The 21927-nt window shown below is 54.0% G+C and overlaps 1 pseudogene across 1 annotated transcript; it reads left to right on the top strand.

Moving 5' to 3' along the window:
• Nucleotides 1–11060: 11060 nt before the first annotated feature.
• Nucleotides 11061–20697, top strand: LOC309446240 (annotated as a pseudogene). The gene is made up of 6 exons (XR_014186708.1): nucleotides 11061–11159; nucleotides 12447–12662; nucleotides 13818–16308; nucleotides 19829–19984; nucleotides 20386–20493; nucleotides 20581–20697. The product of XR_014186708.1 is annotated as an uncharacterized misc_RNA (transcript).
• Nucleotides 20698–21927: the final 1230 nt, after the last annotated feature.

Genomic DNA, 21927 nt, shown 5'->3' with positions numbered 1-21927 from the left:
ACCACCACTTGGGACTGTCCTAGGGCACGAGCACGGCTTTACAGAGCCGGACCTGCCCCTCCAACAGCCTGGCCGCAAAGCTTTCCAAACAAGGCAAAGCCTGGGCTGCTTTTCTCTTCCCCACTTAAGATTCCCTGTAGAACTGGGTCTTAGCCTGAGCAAGGCTGTAGGAGGGAGGAAGACGCAGGAAAACATTGCAGGGAAATGCCCAGACACAGCAGGGCCTGGTGTGAATCGCTGCAGGCACGAGCAAGGCCTTGGGAACGTCTTTATTGTCTGTGTGGGGAAGCTGCCCGGGGGCTCTTTGGCCCTGGAGCCCCACAGCTCCTCAGCACATCGTCCACCAGGCTCCGAGCTACCGCCCAGTCCAACGCCTCGGGCTGCACGGGCTCCGCCTGGACAAGCCTGAGAATCACGGGGCTGCGCCGCGCTGGTGCCTGGGGAGGGGGCCTGGGACCCGCTGGAGACCCGGGCTGGAAGGGAACCTGCGGGCCCGGGGAGGGGAGGCTGCCTGCGGTGCTCCCTGCCCGGGGCAGGCGCAGAGTTTCCCACTCGGGCACCGCAGACCTCGCGGTGGCTCCGGAGCTGCCATCCCGGGGCTTCTGGAGGCCGTCTGCTGGCCGGCGAGCGTCTTGCTCAGCGCCTCGGGGGAGAGGTGGGAGGACAGTCGGTGAGCTCTTCTTGAATTTTCCTGCTTCCTCCAAAGGTGAGACTGCTGGTGGGAGGCGGAGAGGAGGCAAGAGCTTCCTTGGCTGAAGCTTCTCTGATGTTTGCTTAGACTTTGTTTCTTGCTGTAACAACTTCTTCATGGTTTCCAGAACTTCCTGGACAATGGTTCTGGCGTAGTCGGCCAGTTCTGCATCCAGCTGCTGAACTCTGGAGATGGCTTTTTGGATGCTCTCCTCTGGCAAGCATGAGCAGGAGAAGCGCCCAAAGGCTCTGCCCCTCTGGCACTGGCAAACAACTGCCCGGTGAGCTCAGGCGGAGCCCTCCTTAAGACGTGGACGGACTGATCCAGCGCCTTCCCCTGCTCCAGCACTTCCCGAGCATGGTCTCCGCCATCTCTGAGCTCCTGCTCTCCTGCCAGCACAGCCCGCAGCAGCGCAGGCCATCTGCTCTGGGCGCTGCTCCGCTGGCAGCTGCATGGACTGACATGAGCAGTGACTGTGTTCCTTCACCTCCTTTCCTCCTCCTCACAAGACCCTGCCCCAGCAAGTCCCTGCCGGTCCAGATTGGAAACCCCGCTCTGTCCGTAGCCTCGGGCACACGCGGGTCTCTGGTCGCCCGTGGCCAGGACACAAGTGCTGCGGGCCCTGCTCAGAATCAGGCCGGGTGTTGCGGGAGCAGCGGGCGCTGCAGCCTCTGGCCCTCAGCGCCTTCAAAGCAACGTGTGTCCCTCGGTGCCCTCTGCCAGGCGCAGCACGGCCGGGCATCGCAGGAGACATCGACAGACCTGGGCTGGCACCTTCCTGCCCCAGCCCAGGCTGGGAGTGCGGATTGATTTGGGAAGAGTCCACTGGGCATATCCCTCTGGGGTCTCTTCCAAAAGGCGGCAGGACACAGCCCCCATTGACTCCAGTTCCTCAGCCCTAGTTTCCAGCTGCAAGTGATCTCTCCTCCTTTCCCCAGGGCCAGCCCGGCCTGCAGCGTGGCTGTGGTGACCTCTGTGTCTTCAGGAGGATGGAGAAGAGTGTTGGTCCTCACACTGCCTTTCCACTAGTCCAGCTTTTCACCTCTTTGCTGCTGCTCTCTCCTGTCCTGTTCATACTCTGGATGAGTTTTTGTAAATAATTTATTTTTAATGCATGAACTACACTTTACAAACAAATGAATTGCAATAGGTATATGTAATAAACACCAAGAAGTGTAAGCCATGAACACGCTCAATTAAGGGATTGATTGTTGAACATCCAGCACACTGCAATAAAAGTGCCTGCTTTTTAATGCTTGCAAAACACTGACATTTCAGTATCAGGGGATGTCTCTTGTCTTTCTTCCCGGTTGCGGAGGATGCTGCTTCGCTTCACAGCATCACAGGAGAGTGAGGTGAGAAGGGGCCTGTGGAGATGACCCCTCCAAGCCGGGCCAGGAAGGGCGGGGGCCACAGGCCTGTCCAAAGGGGCCTCCAGACGGGCCTCACACGGGGCGCTGGGCAGCAGCAGGGCAGCGTCACGGCAACCAGTGATGTGACAATGCGGCAACGCCGCGATGCCACAATGGCGAGTGCTCTATAAAGCCGCTCGCCGGGAGAGCGGCCGTGGCATCTGCTGCCGGGTGCCTCTGGAGCGACAGGAGCCAGCGCAGGACGCAGCTCTAGGAGAGCTCTTGGAAGGAGCCGTGGAGCAGAGTCTGACTGCTGGAGTCCCAAAGGCAGACGGGTTGCTGAGTGCAGGAGCTGTGCAGCGCAGTCTCACCGCTGCTGTCCCAAAGGCAGACGCGGTGCTGGGTGCAGGAGCTGTGCAGCGCAGTCTCACCGCTGCTGTCCCAAAGGCAGACGCGGTGCTGAGTGCAGGAGCTGTGCAGCGCAGTCTCACCGCTGCTGTCCCAAAGGCAGACGCGGTGCTGAGTGCAGGCGCTGTGCAGCGCAGTCTCACCGCTGCTGTCCCAAAGGCAGACGCGGTGCTCAGGGCACTGTCAAACAGGCAGAGGTGAGCAGCGGGCGATGGAGAGGGCTCAGCCGCGGAGCCTGGGACACGGCGGGGCTGCTCGGGGGCATTGGGACGGGCCCTTTCTTGCAGCCGCTGGGCAGGAGGCTCATTGAGCTGTGCCTGAGGGTCTCTGTCTTCCTAGCTCGGACACAGAAGACAACACCTGGGAGAAGCAGCTACTGGCCCAATGGACCCTGAGCTGCTGGACCTCACCCTCGGTGTCAAGATCCCCGTGACACCCGGCTCCAAGCCTGTGTTCAGCAGGGGAAAGCTGGGGGAAAAGGTAAAGGCAGAAGAAAGGGGGAGGAGGGCTCTCCTCTTTTATGGGGTCCCCGTGATCCAGACAAGCCCTCGTGGCCACCTGCTCTACAGCGGGAGCTGCAGCCCTTCAGTCGGCCGGGGCTGGGGACTCGAGGGAAGCTCCTGGCTCCCCGGTGCCCAGAGCAAGGAGAACGTGCCCAGAGCAGCACCATTCCGCAGCATTTCAGCTCAGCTCCTTGCAGGTGCAGCACTGGGTGCAGCCCTCTGGCCCCGCAGTAAACAGCCCCCTGTGCTCCCACAGCACCAGCAGATCGGCACAGGCAGAGCGCCTGGGCTCAGGCTTTCTTCTGCGCTGGAGAGTCTCTCAAGTAGAGAGATCTTTCCTGTGGTGGGAAGTAAGCCAGGAATTAGTCTGGGCCTCGCAGGTTGGGAAATGCCGGCCTGTGTGCGTGAGGAGCTGGGAGGTGCGTTCGTCCCTGCGGCTCCTTCCTGCCCCGTTCACACTCGGGAACATCTCTCACAGCTTCACCGGCCCTCGGGCTCGTTTGACCTTGGGGATCCCCTGGGCCGCCGCATGAGCAACGAGTACAACAGCCTGCATGACCCGCATCTGCAGGCCTACCACCAACGCAAGGACAACCTGGAGAGGCTGAAGAGACAGGGTTTCATCACCAGCGATGGCAACGTAGGTTTGGATGAGATGGGGCTGATCAAAAGGGTTCCCTCCCGGGGGGTTCCCGAGCGCAGAGGAGGGTGTGCAGAGGAGCAGCTCCCCTCCCGCCGGCCCGGCTGTTTCGGGAAGGCAGTCTGCGCAGCCGGCTTCACCGCGCTTGGGGGATTTCTGCCCCCGGCTCCCCACAGGTGGTTTGCTCGCTGAAGGAGTTCAACCAGTACAGGCAGTACCGGACCGTGCTCAAGCTGGAGGCCGAGAAAGCGTTCATCCGAGAGCAGGTCAGCAAAGCGGGGTGTTCACAGACACGCAGCGTCCCGAGGGAAGCCCTTCCCTTCTGCCCTCGTCGCGGGGCTGGAGCAGAGCCCTGTCCTGGGCCCGCGGGACGCCCCAGCACGCAGGGCCGGGAGCGCTTGTCCAGCCCACAGCCAGACACAACCTGCTGTCACCTTGCAGGAGAAGCTTCAGGAACACCTGCCCAAGTTAGAGCATGCTCCCAAACTGCGGGGGAAGATCAACACTTCTTGTCTGGGACAGCGGCTGCTGCTGCCTCAGAAACCATCTTGTCTGGGACAGCGGCTGCTGCTGCCTCAGAAACCATCGTGCCCACCTCCACCCAAAGGAGAAAACAACTCCATGAAATGGGGGCGACGCTTGAGGGTCGATGCAGCTTTGGGCAAGGGCCAAAGCCCCTCCCAGCCTGAGCTGGGACACGAAGGTGCAGCCGGTGCGCTCACAGCTGCAGAGCCTCCGGAGGACTCGCTTCTACGCCATCGGCAGCAAATTGGACTGGCGGCCAAGCAGCTCAGGGCGGCCGTGTCGGAGAGCTTGGGGAAGCACTTTGCATCCGGCACATCTGAGCCAGGACCTGTTGCCGGAGGAACCACCGAAGCGGGCAAATCCGAGGGAGAGAAATCGGGGCAAGCTGAAACAGCAGCTTCCGACAGAGCAACTTCAAAGGATTTGCTTCACCATCTGACCAGAGAAGCTGTCAACATTGTTTGCAGCACCTTGGAAGCCATTGGAGCCTCTCAGTCTGAAGGAGGCTGTAGCTGCACATGTCCTGGACTGCGGGAGCTTCTCAGGGGAGGTGTCTCCAACAGACGGCCGCAGCCACCCCAGGCGCCTTTCTCAAGCCCAGGTGTGGAGGAAGGACAAGGATTCCCCGGCGCACCTGAAGAGCAGAGCCGGGAAGCCAACAAGGGAGCCAAGTCGCCCGGACCTGGAGACGGAGAGGAGAGCCGTCCCGCTGAGGACACCCGCCCCTCCGCGGGCCCACAGCTCTGCAGACAGCCCGTCCCTCCGGCAGCTCCGAAGGCCCCTGCCCAGAGAGCAGCACGACGCAGAGCAGCGCGCGGCCGGCCGGGGGGAGCCGAGCCCCAGCAGCTGCGTAAGCACCGAAGCTGTTAGCTGGGAGGCTTGCGGGCCATGTCCTGGGCAGGGCTGCGGCAAGAGACGCGTAGAGCCCTGGGCAGCTCCGCCAAGTACAGCCCTGTGCTGCCAATAAAGAGTTAATAACATTGACATGAAACTTTCCAGCTTGGTATGGCCCTCAGACTGCTGGTCTGCCCTTACTGGTCTTCCATACATAACAAACATACACACACAAACAAGTCCAGTTCCCTCAGCTGTTCCTCCTAAGACTTGTGCTCTAAAATGCTGAAGGTGTCCCTGCTCATTTTGGGGGCTTGGAGTAGATGATCTTCAAAGGTTCCAGCCCAAACTATTCTGTGAAGATTCGCCAACACAGGCAGCCCTGGTTTGCCTCTCCCGTAGCTCTGCCTTTTGAAAGCATCCTTTTGCTGGCTGAGGTCACACGCAGCAGAGAGCTACAGTGGTGAAGGCAATCAGCACATCTCCAGTGATTGTGTTCATGGTGCAGACAACAGGACACCTCAGCTCCACCACCACAGCCCATCAGAGGCTCCAGCTCGCTGTGTTTAAGCACATCTGCTGCTCCTTTGCCAGCTCCCCAGGGAGAAGCCCCAGCAGGGCCAGCAGTGCTCCATTGTGCCAGCTGAGATCAGTACAACCCTCACAATACATCCACTATTCATGGTGCACCATTGCCTGGCTTTGCCAGGGCTATAGACTGAAATTCAGGGGCTGCAGTGACCATCTCTCCCATAACAGAGCTTCTGAAAAAGCTCCAAGTAGGACAATACCACGAGGGTTACAATGAAGGACAGAGGAAAATCTTCCCAAGACACCTGGGATGTTGTCTAAATGCACAAGAGCAGGCTGAGGAAGTAGCCAAAATATTCATAATTAAAGCTATATATATATATATGTAAATGCACAGAAATCAATGGTTGTGATTATAAGAATGTCATATCTTATATATAAATGATATATTACTTATGATATATAGTGAACTGATGTAATATATAGATAGTTAATTAACTGAATGTGTGGTCCTGGAGCCTGAGTAGTTTGGGCTGGAGTTTTGGACTGGAAATACGCTCAGTGTGTTGAGGGAGCTGGGCGATGCCGGGGCTGCTGCTTGTGGGCAGCAGCTGCTGAGCGACCTCTCTGCTGTTTCTCCCTTGCCCAGGGGGCAGATTCGCTTCCCCCGCCCCCAAAGCACCAGAAGCTCCCGGCCCAAGAGACCACTATGGTCATGTTCCCGCCTTGGTGGACAGACAGGGCCCCTGACCAATGAAACGCCTCGGCTGAGAGAAGGTTCTGGAGCGCTCCCATAAAAGAGCCCAGCTCGGCTCCTCCTGGGCCCTGTGTGTGTCCTGGGGTGCAGCCCCAGCCTGTGTGTGCCTGTGTGTGCCCAGCAGGGCCCTTTGCTGGGGCAGGAGCGGCTGTCCCGGGTCTTTACAAACAGGGGCTGCGACAGCCCGATGCTGCAATGAGGGCAGTGAGGCTGAACCAGGCAGCTCCCGGGGTGGGTGGGGAGATGGGGAGCAGGCGGATCGGAAAGGTTGTACCCTCCGAGTACCTCAGCCCATGGGGAAAGGAGGAGGGATCATTGCGGCCGGGAGCGAGGGCTGGGGAACTGGGGTCAACGGGGGCTGCGTCCCCTGTGTTTTGGAAGAGACCCCACAGGGATATGCCTGGCAGGCTCTTTGTTACTCAAATGAAGTTTTGGTTTGACTCCTCTGTGTCTTTTTCCGAACACGGAGCTCTAGCGAAGTGAATTTCTGTAGAGCTGCCTCTGGGTACCCAGCACGGCGCTCCGTGTGCCCTGGGCACCGGGCTCTGCGTTTCTCTGCCCCGGGAGCTCCTTTTCTCCTCTTTTCCCCTCAGACCGGCTGGCGTGGCCTCCCGGCCTGTCCTGTGCAGGTGAAAGCCGGGGGAGGCACGGGGGGCACCACTGGTGGTTGGGGTCTGGGGGCCAAGTCAGGGCAATTCCCTGAGCAGAGGCTGCTTTGCTCATGAGAGGGAAACGGTCTAAAAAGAGTCTAGAAATGGTCTCCCAAAGTCCATGGAGCAGCAGCTCCAGCCCAAAGACATTTGCTTGGGCTGGCAGACACAAGGAAAAGGATCGTTTCCTTTCCCCAGGAGCTGTGCTGTGGGGGGCTGGGCTTTGTGTGCAATGGGGACCCTCAAGTCCCTCCTAAGAGCCATAAGGGCTTCACGGATCTGAAAAAGCTCATTTTCAGCCCCACCTGACCAGCAGCTTAGGGGCTGTGGGGCACACGGGGGCCAGACACCTGGGTCCCCTGCAGCAGTGGGGGGCAGGGAGCTGAGAAGTAGCGGGGCAGATACCTGGGTGCTCAGCACTGATGAGGGGCAGGATGTGGGGCGCTAGATGCCTGGGTCCCTGCCCCTCATGGGGGGGCTCTCATGGAGGCACCCCAGAATAACTCCAAACAAATAGTAAGTTTAAATCAGCCTTAATTTGCAACCAAAACCGAGTGACAGAAACCAATGCAAGAAGGGTGGCGGGTGGGCAACCCCAAATCAGAGAGAACGAATAGCTTCTCCACCCTGTTACTGCATGTTCCACTTTTGTCTTTCTTGGTCTGATACCTCTTTTTGTCAGGTCGCTTAAGGCTGATCCCCAGGGTATAAAAGCTGGGGACCTTGGTAAACTTCCTTGCATCTATTAATGACAATGAGAGTATGTTAATAAGCTAGAGCAGCAGCAACAGTCAGTCAGAGTCACTGGAGGTCCTTGAGGCCTTCTGGCCGTCCCACACATTCCTTCTCATCTCTGAGGAGAAAACAGACTCATCCTCCACGATCACACAGACTCATCGCTCAAGTGTCCTGCTGTGTCCTGGTCTCAAAGTGCCAGAGGAGCGGCTCTTCCCAGCCAAGATGTCACCTTTCCTGCCAGCTGGGACCGGTGCACAATGATGCGCTTCAGGAGCGAGTGAGCTGACAGAGATGGTGCTGCGAACACGGTCTCTTTCTTGATTCTTCTTCAGAGATTTGTCCGAGCTGAAGGCAGAGCACATGAGGCTTTCTGGAGCTGTGCTTGTGAGCTGCTCCCGTCCAACCTCTGGCGACCTGGAGAAGAAGGAGCTTCAGGACAGGTGAAGCTGTTTTAAACTTTGCTGTTACCAACATGATCTTTTGTGGCTGCTGCTGTGATTCGTAGATGAGCTGTGTTCACGTTTTAAACACACCCATTCTGCACAGCCCTGTTTCTGTGCCTGGTCAAACTGTTGCTTTAAACAGAAGGGACAGAAAAACCGTCAGACTGACAGAAGCTCTTCTGAGTAAGACCAGACTGGCGAAGAGATTGCATAGCACAGTGTTTTTGCTGTTAGCTGATTCTTGGTGAGAAATGGAGAGCAGCATAAAGAGAGCTCTGTCTCTGTACAGCCTTTTTGCTGTCTTTTTTGGCCTTTTTTTCTGGCCAAGCAGTCAGTAGCGGAGTTGACAGGGTCTCAGAAGAGCCTGGGAGTTGAAATAGCTGATCTCCGTGCTGCAGCAGCCAACATGAGCAGTATCAATGAAGCTCTTGCAGTGGAGAAAGTGCAGCTGAACAACCTTGTGCTGCAGGTGAGCAGAGTTGCCAAAGCTCTTGCCAGCTGTTTGTCTCCAGCTGCTGCTGCTTCTCAGCCTTCTTGCCTTCCAGCAGTAGGACTGGCTGGCTGTGCAAATGTTGTGCCTTGTCCTGTCCAAGCCAAAGCTCCTTCCTAGGAAATGTTCCTGTCTTTGATGTGCTCTCTGCTTCTGTGGTTGTAGCTGGAGCAAGAGAATGAGGTTGTGTCAGAGAAAGTGGCTGAGCTGGAGAGAGCAAGAGTCTGTGAGCAGGAGCAGCTGAGCTGGTGTGAAAGAACCAAGGCAGAGCTGTGTGCAGAGAAAGCCCAGCTGGAGCAGCTGCTGCAGGAAGCAGAGGAGCAGCAGGAGGGGCTGCGGGTGCAGCTGAGGAGACTGGCAGAGGAGAAGGAGGAAACCCAAGAGCAGCTCAGTGAGGTGAGACCAAAAAGCTGGTGCTTGTGGGTGGGCGATTGGCTGCTTGGCTGAGTGAAGCTGTGTCTGCTGGCTGCTGCGGGGTTTGTGTCAAGGAGACACTCGGTAGCCCTGGAGGGCAGGGGGTTTGTTCCCTTCTTTTTGGCACCGTGCTGATGGCTTGCAGAGCAGTTCTGCAGTTCTCTGTGCTGTCCTCTGCTTCTGTGGATTCTTTTAATCCTCTAGTCTGTGTTGGCCTCTTCTGTGGCTTTTGCTGAGCTGCAAAGAGGTGATCGTGTTGTCTGTGGATCAGAGTGGGGCGACTCCTGTCACCTGTGGCAAAAGAAACAAACTGTGTAGCTCCGAATCCTTTTTCTGAGGCAGAATCCAGTCGGCAGTGGCTGAACATGAGCCGGCCTGTGCCCAGGTGGCCAAGAAGGCCAAGAGCAGCCTGGCTTGTCCCAGCACTGGTGTGGCCAGCAGGAGCAGGGCAGTGACCGTCCCCTGCACTGGGCACTGGGGAGGCCACAGCTGGTCCCAGGCAGCCCAGTCTGGCCTTGCACATCACTTGCCAGTGAGCGGGGCCAGCGCCTTTTGGCAGCCCAGGCTCTGGGTGTGGGACCAGCAGCAGCTGCTCTCTCACGTGGAGCCCCCGGGACAGGAGCTCTTTCTCCTCCCGCCCGCTGGCCAGCGGCGCTGGCTGCTCTGCACACAGCTGCATAGAAAGGGCTCCAGCTGCGGTTTGTCCCGTTCCAGGTGTCCCGGCAGCAAGAGTCGGCCAGCACTGCTCTGGAGCAGTTGCGCCAGGAGTCCTCTCGCCAAGGGCTCGCACTGGCCAAGGTGTCTGAAGAGAAGGAGGTGCTGGTGCAGGAGAAGGCTGCCCTGGAGCTGCGCCTGGCAGCCGTGGAGCGGGACAGACAAGGCCTTTCCGAGCAGCTGGCAGAGGCCAGGTAAAGGGGGAGGAACCCTGGGCAGGACATGACTCGCTGTCGGGAATTACAGAGCTGGTCAGCATTGCACGGGGCTTTCTTGCGTCCTCTGTGCTTTGCGGATGTTCTCACCTTCCAGGGACAGAACAGGGAAGAATCTTGAGGGGAAAAAACCTGCTTCTGGTGTCCCCCTGCAGAGCAATTGGAGGTGCTGATGGGATGCACCTGTGAGCAGAGGTTGGGCTTTTGCTGGCTGGCACAGCCGTTGTCAGGAAAACTGCTACCTGTGTGCCATCCATCAGGCAGCAGCCATTTCAGATTTGGCTGTCGAGATGAAATTCGGCTGGGCTTGCTGTGTTACGCTGGGTCCTAAGGAAAGCCTGGGCGTTCCCTCGGAGGGGCCCGCGTTGCTATTTTAAATGGTAGAAATATGTTTTCTGTACACGGGTGTCCATGCAACCCCTCTTCCATTCTCAGGGGCAGGGAACTTGAACCGCTTGTCACTGGGATCCCTCCCTGTGGGTGTCAGGAGCAAGAAGCTCATTTCTCTCCTGTCCACAACCTGCAGGCCGGTGAAGGAGACCCTGGAGCGCAGCCTGTTTGAGGCTCAGCAGCGCGTATCCCAGCTGGAGATCGCCCGGAGTCAGCTGGAGATGCGACTTCACACCGTCACGCAGGCCAAGGAGGTGATACAAGGTGATGCCCCATGTGATTTGTTTCTGGTGATCCCCACCTAGACAAGATGGTATAAAACCAGCTCTCTGTCCGCAGTGCTTGTGAGGAGTGAAGGAGCTGGAACAGACCCCTCCAGCACTGAAACTCCAAGGGCTGAAGGTCAGTAAGGCCAGAACCAGGGTCTGGGTAGACTCTGACTCTTGCCATTTGTGGGGTTTGCAGGGGAAGTGAAGTGTCTTCAATGTGAGCTGGAAGCAGAGAGATCTCTCCTGAGACAGGAATGGGAGAATGCGGCACAACAGCTCTTGCGGAGAGAACAGCAGCATGACGACACCCTCAGACTTCGGCAGAGTGATCACGAAGCAGAAATACAGAGGCTTCTGCAAGACCTGGTAGCAAAGAAGAGGCGTTTTAATTCCTCAAGCAAGCTTGGTGGGCTGGCTTTAGCACAACAGCCCGAGGTGTGAAATGGCAGCAACCGCGTGTCGCAGGCCACACGTTGCCGGGCCCGCAGCAGAGCCGATGGCTCGTACTCGAAGGCGTGTGGAGCCCACAGGACTGTGCTGGGACAGGAAATGCAGCCACAGATTGAGCGTGGGCGTGGGACGAGTTCAAGGGCAGGTTGGGGGTCCCACCCAGAGCGTGGCAGCACAGGGGGGCTCTTACCAGCCTCCCGTCTCCCATGGGGCAGAGTCCTGACCCTCCTGCCAGCTGCAGTCACGGGAACTTTGTTCCTTTCTTGCCGCCCTTTCTCGGTGGACAGAGGGGTTTTCTTTGGGCCTGAACCCCAAAGGAGGGTGAAGCTTCCCATGTTTTGAGGAGCTTGGCTGGAGCTCCATCCTGAAGTGTTTTCCTCCACATTTGGTTTATCTATAAACAGCTTTTCACATGTAACTAGTCACCTCTTCCTCTCCAGGCCATCCCAGAGCCTCCGGGGCTATTGGCCTCTCTATATCATATCTGGACAGGCATCCCTGCTCCTTCCTCTCTCACTGCTTTCCCACTCTCCACATCAGGACGGTTTTCCTTGTCTCAGGCGACGGGAACAGGGAGGTGCGGGCTTGGCTCATTGCCTTCCCACAGGCTCTCGCCTGCTCATGTCGCGCCTTTACCTGTTCAGTATTTCTTTAAGATCCCTCTCTGAGATGGAACTGCTGATCATTTTTCAAACTCTTTACAGGAGAGTTTTCCAGGCTTTAGATCATCACTTTTTTCTGGAACATCTGTAGTTTTTACTACATACGTTACATATGCTAACAGCTTATATGCTTCAAATTCTGCTGCTGGATGGATCCTGCCTGTCCTATTAGTTCATCCCCTCTTTAGTCCCTGTCAGTTAGTTTCAGCTATTAGTTTAGTTTTAGATCCTGTCTTTCTGTAGTCCTTCTGGTTTCAGGTCTGGCGTGATGCTCCATTGTTCTTGCCTTGCTGTTGTCCTAATACCACTGAATATTTCCTTTCTTCTTTCTTCTGCCAGTGCACAACGTATTCCCCTGGCATTATATTGGACAAATACCAAAGTGCATCGTCAAGCACAACATCGACATCTGTTGTTTTCTCTAACATCTCTTGAGTCTTCCTGGTCAATTAACTGTGTCATAGTCAGTCTTCACTTTTGCTTCTTTTTCCTTTAGGACACTGGATCTGACTCTCACCTGTTGTCTCTGTCCTGGTTTCATCTATGTCGGTTCAACCTGCTTCTTACACTGTGGGTGATGTGCTGCGCACCCTTAGCCCTGGCCCTTCAACAGGCAGAAGAGCAAACACGTTTTTTGCATTCTTCTAACACTTTCATTCTTCTTTTTTTCTCTGCCTGAAAGTTTATTTATGTCCACTTTGAGAGTCATTGTGGGCTTAGGGCCTGGAAAATACAGACAGACAGTTAAGAAAATGGTGTTTTCTCTGTAGGATGCAAATCAGTTTGGTTTTGCTTTGCTTTTCACCTTCTCCTTCACCTTTACTGCTTCAGAGACACAGATGGCAGAACGCAAGAAGAACTCTCTAGAAGCTGCCCTGCAGGAAGAGGCTGCTGCTCTAAAGGAGGAGGCTGTGACTCTACATCAAGAGGTGGCATCTTTGGAAAGGAAACTCGAGAGCACGGAGAAGCAAAGAAAGGATGTCCTGGTGAGGCTGGCAGATGCTGTAAAGGGCCATTTCTTACATAGTTTTTGGCCTTCTGTTAATAAGTCTAAGGAGCAGCTTTTTCCAGTGGAGAGCTTATTTTGGGTGGTCGTGTGCAGGTTCTGTCCAAATCTTAGAAGCTACAGAGTACTCAGATGCTGACCAAGTTTCCTCCATTGTCCCCTTCCTTCCACTTATCATTCCTTGTTTCCCAGACTGTTGCTTTCCTGGGCCTGGAGCTGAGATAGCAGGGTCAGCACCTTGGGAAAGAAAACAGTCAGGAAGGAGAGGTCATGAAGATGACCAGCATCACAGACTATGTGGAGACACCACAGACCGTGAAAAGAGCAGAAGAATATAGTTTATACCAGTGCTTGTTTTTTGGTTTCACTTTTCCAGTTGTGTTCTTCTGAATAAGTGGAAAAGATGCCCTAGTCATAAAAACTTAGTTATGATTCAGGGTGTTTATTTTCCTTAGTTCTGAAGATTTCTGCCCTTGATGCTTAAGCCCAAGTAATTTTCAAACTTGTCTCTATTTACATTGCATGGTTTGGGCATTTATTTGTGTCCAAATCCCTAGTTAGATTTCTACATATCTGGATCTGGAAAAATGGGGGAGAAGACAAAGTTTGCTAATAATAGAAAGCTGTTTGACATTGCCCAGCTGAGAGCAGACAGTAAGGAAATAATACAGAAATTTGAAAAACAGAAGTGCGGATCCAGCTAAATATGTATGTCTGCCAGGGGAAAACCAGTCCTGATTTCAAACACAGAATGACAGAGTGTGATCTGGCCATTACTCCTTCAAGAGGGGACAGTGGGGTTCCAGAGGAAGGTGCCATGAAATCTCCGCGCAGTGGAGGGCCAAACAACCCCCCCAAAAATGCACTGAAGTGCATCCTGGCTTCGGCTCAGGTGGCTCCTCCCCAGCAGAACACACTGGAGCTGGAGGAGGGTCAGGGAAGGGCACAGAGGAAGGTGGGACGGGCTGAGCGAGCTGGGAACGCCAGAGCTGGAGGTGCAGGAAAGGTCTGAACGCCCTGAGAGGCAGGAGAGAGCGGGCAGCCCTGGGCTGGCACTGAACAGGCGTGCAAACCCAGTAGGAAAAGCAAACACCCACAGGTGGAATGACTTGATCTTTTTCTTGCTGTTTTGCAGCATGAACGGGACACGCTGGAAGCAGCTAAAGAAAAGCTGGTATGGGAGAGAGAACGTCTCCAGGAGTCAGTCACAGCCTCTGAGAGCCGAGGAAACACAGCAGCAGATATGAACCACTGCCTTGAACAAGAACTTCAAACTACTTTGTCTATCTTAAAAATGAAAAATGAGGAGGTGGAAATGCAGTGGCAGAAAATGCAGATGCTGCAGCAAGAGGCAGCAGAGGGAAAAGCTTTGCAGGAGACTCTCACTCATATGAATGCCATCCTGTCAGAGAGGGAGGGAGAAACACAGTTGTACCGGGAACAGGTGAGAATGCTGGAAAAGCAGAAAGAAATGCAGAGAACTGCTCTTGATCAGGTTATGAAGGACATGGCAGAGAAAAACCAGCAGGTGCAATCCCAGCAAGACCAGATCTGGGAGCTGGAGAAGCAGCAGGAGCTGCAGAGGACGGTTGTAAGTGGGATGAGCAAAGAGCTGGAGGAGAGAGAGCAGGAGATCAGATCCCAGCAAGAACTGATAGCGGAGCTGGAGAAGCAATTAGAATCACAGAGGACTGCTGTCAGTAACATGACCAAACAGCTGGAGGAGAGAGACCAGGAGATCCAATTCCAGTAGGGGAAAATAATGATTCTAGAACAACATGGTGCTTCACAAGTGAAAAATCTGCTTGTGGATCTTGATCATATGAAAGAAAACTTGAAGGTAAAAAATTCAGAGCTTACATCTCTGACTCAGCGGATCCAAGAACTGGAAGCAGAGGGAGAACAGGCAAAATCTCTGCACACAAGCCTTGAACACCTGAGGGCAGTTCTTAAGGACAGAGAGAGCGAGTGTGATTCTCAAAGGGATCAGTTAAGACTCTTGCAGCAGTACAAGGAACAGCAAGAGGAGTGCCTGCAAGAGCTTCATGGTCAAGTAGAAAAGTTGACACTTTTTTTTAGCTAAAAAAGATGAAGAACTTGAGTCACAACAAAAGCAAAGCCAGGAAGCTGAAGAAGTCATGGAAATGCAGTTAAGGACTGTCCATGACCAACTGGAGCAGACCTTAGAAACCTTAAAAGAAAAGGACAGACTCATAGACATCCAAAAGCAACAAAGAAGGAGCTATGAGGAAAAAACAGAAAAACAGATGAATGTCTTACACAGAGACATAGAATACACTAAGGCAATACTGAAAGAAAAGGAGTTCCTGATTGAATCTCAGAAGGAAGTGATTGAGACCCTCCAAAAGCAAGAACAAGACTCTGAACAGCAGAAGGAAATTCTGCAGCATCTTCAAGTGGCACTAAAGGAACAAGAGCAAGAAATTTTATCACTTAGAGAGCAATGTGAGGCATACAAGGAAAAGGAGAAACAGCATGAAGGTGAGCAAAGAAATCTTCAAGCAGCACAACTGACTCTAAAAGAAAGAGAAAGCAAGATAGAGGTTCTGGAGGGGGCTGTCTCTAAGCTTCAGCAGGAAAAGGAGGAGGCAGCAATGCAGACCAAAGCCATAAGGCGAAAACTAGAATGTGCTGAATCTTCTTTAGAAGCTAGAGATCAAGAGATAGTGTCTTTGCAAGAACATGTCCAGGACCTTCAAGAGCAGAAGGAGTTGAAGGGCAAGCAGGCTCAGAGTCTGCAGCAGGATCTAGACAAAATGAGCCAAATAGTGAAGGAGAACTGTTTGGAGTTCCTTCAGCAGACAGAGCAAATTAACATGTTCCAGCTTTGTGAAGAAAACATGAAAATAGCTCTAACATCATGCCAGAAGCAAGTCAATCTGCTTGAGGAAGTGATGAGGAAGAGGGATGAAGACAATGAAGAAGAACTGAAGACCCTGCAGAATCTCCAGGCCAGGCTAAGCCAGAAGACTGAAGAGGTTAGACACCACAGAGAGCAGGAGGCGCTCCTGGCAGAAGTCTGCCCTGAGAGGGGACGAGAGACCGAGGTTCAAGGTGAGCAAAGAGAATTAGAAGAGGAAATAAGAGCTCTTCAGGAAGAACTCCAGCATGTTCAACGGACTCTTCCAAAGAAGGATGAAGAGCTCAAGCACCAGAGAGACAGAGTCAGGTATTTAGAGGAGACTCTGAAAGGGGGGGAACAAGACCTTAGGAGGCAGAGTGACCTCCTGAAACAATTAACATCAGCTCTGTGATGGAAAGATGACGGGGAGACCCTGAAGAAACAAATCCAGAGACTCCAAAAGTGGGAGGAGGAGGAGGCAGAGAAGAGGCAAGTTGTCCAGGAGAGAGACGATCTCTTGAGAAGGCAGAAGGAGCTGACCCAACAGCTGGAAGAGGAGAGGAAAGCAAAGGGGGAAGCACTGGAGCGTGTGGCTGCTCTTTTGAAGCAGACGGAAAGCAGAGAACTGGAATGGCAGGAGAAGGCACAAGCACTGACTCTTGCCCTCACCAAGAGTGAAATGGCCACTGGGACTCTGAGGGGAGAAGTAGCCGTCCTGCAGAACATGGTTTCAGAGAGGGACACGGACTGGTTTCATCATTAGGTGGGCACTTGAGGGACCACCAGCCAACTGAAATGTCTCTCAAGGATTCTATAGATGGTTCCCATAAAGACATGGGAATATATATTCCTGTCAAAACTCAGGCAGAAGAATGATGTTTATGTGATGTGTAAAAAGGGACAGACCACCTGGGAGGAATGTAACGTGGCCATTAGAATAGGCAGGGATCTGGCGAGGAAGGCCAAGCTCCACTTGGAATTAAATCTGGCCAGGGATATCAAAGACAACAGGAAGGGCTTCTTCAAGTACATCAGCAGCAAAAGGAAGGTTAGGGAAAATGTAGGTGAGCTGCTGAATGAGGAGGGTGTCCTGGTGACAGATGACACAGAGAATGCCATCTTTGCTTCCATCTTTAATGCTTTAATGCTAAAAAAGGCCCTCAGGAATCCCAGACCCTAGAGATAGGAGAGAAAGTCTGGTAAAAGGAAGACTTTGGCTTGGTTGAGGAGGATCAGGTTAGAGATAGTTTAGACAATCTGGACATCCACAAATCCATGGGCCCCGATGGGATGCACCCACGAGTGCTGAGTTGGCAGATGTTATTGCAAAGCCGCTCTCCATCATTGAAGGGTCTTGGAGAACAGGAGAGGTACTGGAGGAAAGCCAGTGACACTCCAGCCTTCAAAAAGGGAAAGAAGGATGACCCAGGAAACTACAGGCCAGTCAGTCTCACCTCCAACTCTGGAAAGGTGATGGAACAACTTACTCTGGATGTCATTTCCAAGCATATGGAGGAAACCAAGGTTATCAGGAGTAGTCAGCATGGGTTCACCAAAGGGAAATCATGCTTGACCAACCTGATAGCCTTTTATGATGGCATGACTGGCTGGGTAGATGAGGGAAGAGCAGTGGACATTGTCTACCTTGACTTCAGTAAGGCTTTTGGCACTGTCTCTCACAACATCTTCATAGACAAGCTCAGGAAGTATGGGCTGGACAAATGCATGGTGAGGTGGATCAGGAACTGGTTGCATGGCAGAGCTCAGAGGGTTGTGATCAATGGTGCAGAGTCTGGTTGGAGGCCTATAATTACTGGGGTTCCCCAGGGGTCAGTGTTTGGTCCAGTCCTGTTTCACCTGTTCATCAGTGACCTGGATGAAGAGACTGAGGGCACCCTCAGCAAGTTTGCTGATGACACCAAACTGGGAGGAGTGGCTGACACACCAGAGGCTGTGCTGGCATCCAGAGACCTGGCCAGGCTGGACTGGGCAGAGAAGAACCTGATGGAATTCAACAAGGGCAAGTGTAGGGTCCTGCACCTGGGGAGGAACAACCCCAGCCACCAATACAGGTTGGGGTGGACCTGCTGGAAAGCAGCTCTGCAGAGAAGGTCTTGGGAGTTCTGGTCGATGACAGGGTGACCATAAGTCAACAATGTGCCCTTGTGGCCAAGAGGCCAATGGTACCTGGGGTGCATGAGGAGGAAGGTTGTTCCTTCCCCTCCACTCTGCCCTGGGGAGGCCACATCTGGAGTTACTGTGTCCAGCTCTGGGCTCCCCAGTTGAAGAATTGTCCTTGTCCGGAATTACTGGAGGGAGTCCAGTGAAGGGCTATGAAGATGATATGGGGTCTGGAGCATCTTTCTGATGAAGAGAGACTGAGAGAGCTGGGGCTGTTCAGCTGGAGAGGAGAAGCTGAGAGGGATCTTGTTTATGTTGATAAATATCTGAAGGGTGGGTGTCAAGAGGATGGACCAGACGCTTTTCAGTGATGTCCAATGATAGGATTAGGGGGCAATGGGCACAGACTGAAGCACAGGAGGTTCTGTCTAAACATGAAGAGAAACTTCTTTTCTGTGAGGTGCCAGAGCCTGGAACAGGTTGACCAGAGCAGGTGCGGAGTCTCCCACCTGGATGTAATCCTGTGTGACCTGCTCTGGTGAATCTGCATGAGCAGGTGGGTTGGACTGGATGATCTCCAGAGGTCCCTTCAACCCCAACCAGTCTGTGATTCTGTGATAACTCCACGACCTGCTTGGCCAAAGCCCCGTGAGCGCAGCCAGCGGGCTGGCCTGTCTGTGCAGGGCCGCCCAGCGACCGTTCACCTGCTGGAACGTTTCCTGCCCAGCCCAGAACTGCTGACAGAACGACGGAGCTCGACGTTAAAATGAACTGCAGTCCCACGGCTGGGGCTGGGTCGTTGGTTCTCTCCTGTCTGGCCAAGCTTGGCCAGCGTGTCCTGGGGAGGATTTGGCACGGCAAGGAAAGGGCACGGTTGACCACACTAATGTACGGAACTCGGTACAGTTTTATACCGATGGCTGAACAGCAGCAACACCGATGGTGCTTAGAGGATGCTTTCAGAGATGGAGATTTCTAGGAACAGCTTTTCTGCTGTATTAAAATAATGGAATTGGTACTGTTGCGTGATCTGGTTAAAGGCTTCATTGCCATTCCAGATGTACTTGTGCCACAGCCCCAAAAGCAGGAAGGGAAATGAGTGTGGATTTGACCCAGGTGATCTGGCTCAGGTGCTGCCAATGGAGCTGCTGCAACAGCCTGGGCTGCAAACTTGCCTGGGACTCTGCCAACGCTTTTAGCATTATGTTAGTATACAGACATACGAAGATGCTACTGATAAAGTACTGTATTTATGCATTATACATTTACACATTCCTCGAGAAATATCACTACCAACCTCATCACGATGATGACAGGTATTGTGATCTGTTGATGGGAAGCAGTGGAGTGACAAGGGCAGGAAAGACGAAAACAATGGGAGACTTCAGTTGCATCCCTATATTAATACTAATACTAATGGATCAGGTACACAACAGCATAAGATCAGGTAATGAGATCAGTACAGTGCCAATAGCAAGACCACATTTAGGGGTGTCAGAAGTTGCTTCAAGGAGCAGATCCTCAAGAAACCCACGAGAGGCAGGTGGCTCTTGAGTAGGTTCAGATCGGTGCCCAGGCCTTGGTTGATAATGTCATTCTTTTCAAAGAGCAGTTCTGTATTGATGATGTTACAGGAAAAGGAACAGAGAACAAAACCTCAGTATTTAATCACTGCAGCAACACATGGTTCACCCACATCTTGCATATTGTTTGGTTGTGCCAGGACAGGGAGTAGAGCTATAGATAGGAGAATATACAGTGAGGGTCAGAGAGGATGAACAAGATGTTAAATAGCTTCCCTAACAGGAACAGTATATGTGGAAGCCTTCATGGTAGAAAAGAGATGGCTGAGAGGGAGCTGGAAATACCCTGGACCTTTGGAATAGCCAATTAATGTTTCCAGTCTCTCTCAAAACCAAAATGGGGGACACCGAACCAAACTAGCAGGAAGCATGTCCAGAACAAACAATTCCGTTTCTCCCAGGTGATCTGGAGGGGGCTCTTGTGAAGAGAGATTGGGGCTGTTTTGGGCTGTGGCCCAGGGGGAGAAGGGACTTGGCCCTGTCCGGTCCTGAGCCCGCTCACTCTCCCCGGCTTGTTCATTCTGGCCCTTGTAACCTGCGTGTGGCAGCAGCTCCACCATCTCCTCTCTGAACCCCCAGCAGGCTGCTGCAGAAGGGGAGCGGCTCTCCTGGCTCTCAGAGAAGAGACGCCTGTCGCAGCGGCTGGAGCGTCTGCAGGGAGCAGTTGCGAGGCTGGAACTGGAGAAGACGGAGCTGAAGCAATACAACGCTGAGCTCAGGAGGACCCTGGAGCTGGTAAAACAGGCTTTCCCTGCCTCTGCAAAGCCTCCCGGTGCTCTGGAACACCACACGTTTCCCAGACAGCACTTTGGAGTCCTCTGCTGGTGTCCTGCCCTCTCCCCCTCCCCCTGTGGACACTCACTGTCTGTTTTCTCTCCCTTCTGGCACCCGTTGCCTTCACAAATGCACATTCACTGGGGTACCCCCCTTCTTGCCCCAGTGTCCCCATCCACACACACTGGACTCTCTCTTGCCCTTTCTCCTCCATATTCTGCTTCGAGTGCCTTTTGCCCCAAGGTTCTCAGGTGCAAGTGACAGTCCGTGAGCAGAAGTCTCCTTGCCCTGATGTGCAGGCGTCTTTCTGCTCCTCGTTTGGTGGCCCGAGTCTGTGACCCTTTCTCCTTCCCAACGTGCAGGTGGAACGTGAACGGAGGAGGCTGAAGAGATGTTGCCGTGGTCGGTCGCTGCCAGATGCGTGCGGGTTGTCTCTCTCTGACCAGCGGGAGGTGCCGGCTTCTAGACAGGTGAGAACAGAATCGCACTGGGTGGCAGGAGGGTCTGGCCATAGGGAGGAACGATGGCAAATCCCAGTGGCCTTTTGCCTCTTTCAGGTGGCCCTCCTGGAGACACAGCTGGTGCAAGCACCAAAATAGAAGCAGGACTCCAGGGGGCAGTCACACCCTTGGAGATGAAGGAAGTGAATTTTAACCACCAGCTACTCGGGGGACTTGGGGGGGTGGGTGGGGAGACACTGGGGGGGGTGGGTGGGGAGATGGGGAGCAGGCGGATCGGAAAGGTTGTACCCTCCGAGTACCTCAGCCCATGGGGAAAGGAGGAGGGATCATTGCGGCCGGGAGCGAGGGCTGGGGAACTGGGGTCAACGGGGGCTGCGTCCCCCGCGTTTTGGAAGAGACCCGACAGGGATATGCCCGGTGGACTCTTCCCTTTAGTTGAATACAGTTTTTCTTTTGGTTTGACTCCTCTGTGTCTGCTCACCTGCAGCACAAGATTGTTCAGCTGCACTTTCTCCACTGACTGTTGCTGCTGCTCTAGCTTATTAACATACTCTCATTGTCATTAATAGATGCAAGGAAGTTTACCAAGGTCCCCAGCTTTTATACCCTGGGGATCAGCCTTAAGCGACCTGACAAAAAGAGGTATCAGACCAAGAAAGACAAAATTGGAACATGCAGTAACAGGGTGGAGAAGCTATTAGTTCTCTCTGATTTGGGGTTGCCCACCCGCCACCCCTCTTGCATTGGTTTCTGTCACTTGGTTTTGGTTGCAAATTAAGGCTGATTTAAACTTACTATTTGTTTGGAGTTATTCTGGGGTGCCTCCATGAGAGCCCCCCCATGAGGGGCAGGGACCCAGGCATCTAGCGCCCCACATCCTGCCCCACAGCAGTGCTGAGCACCCAGGTATCTGCCCCGCTACTTCTCAGCTCCCTGCCCCCCAGTGCTGCAGGGGACCCAGGTGTCCGGCCCCCGTGTGCCCCACAGCCCCCTAAGCTGCTGGTCAGGTGGGGCTGAAAATGAGCTTTTTCAGATCCATGAAGCCCTTATGGCTCTTAGGAGGGACTTGAGGGGTCCCCATTTCACACAAAGCCCAGCCCCCCACAGCACAGGTTCTGGGGAAAGGAAATGGTCCTTTTTGTGTCTGCCAGCCCAAGCAAATGTCTTTGGGCTGGAGCTGCTGCTCCATGGGCTTTGGGAGACGATTTCTAGACCCTTTTTAGGCCGTTTCCCTGTCACGGGCAAAGCAGCCTCTGCTCAAGGAATTGGCCTGACTTGGCCCCCAGACCCCAACCACCAGTGGTGCCCTCCGTGTTCCCCCTGTCTGTCCACCGAGGGTGGGAACATGACCATAGTGGTCTCTTGGGCCGGGAGCTTCTGGTGCTTTGGGGGCGGGGGAAGCGAATCTGCCCCCTGGGCAAGGGAGAAACAGCAGAGGGGTCG

Source organism: Streptopelia decaocto (genome assembly GCF_964273445.1).
Source record: "Streptopelia decaocto genome assembly, chromosome: 14".
Lineage (NCBI taxonomy): Eukaryota > Metazoa > Chordata > Aves > Columbiformes > Columbidae > Streptopelia > Streptopelia decaocto.
The sequence above is the reverse complement of the archived record's forward strand: the minus strand, read 5'-3'. Positions and strand labels throughout refer to the sequence as shown.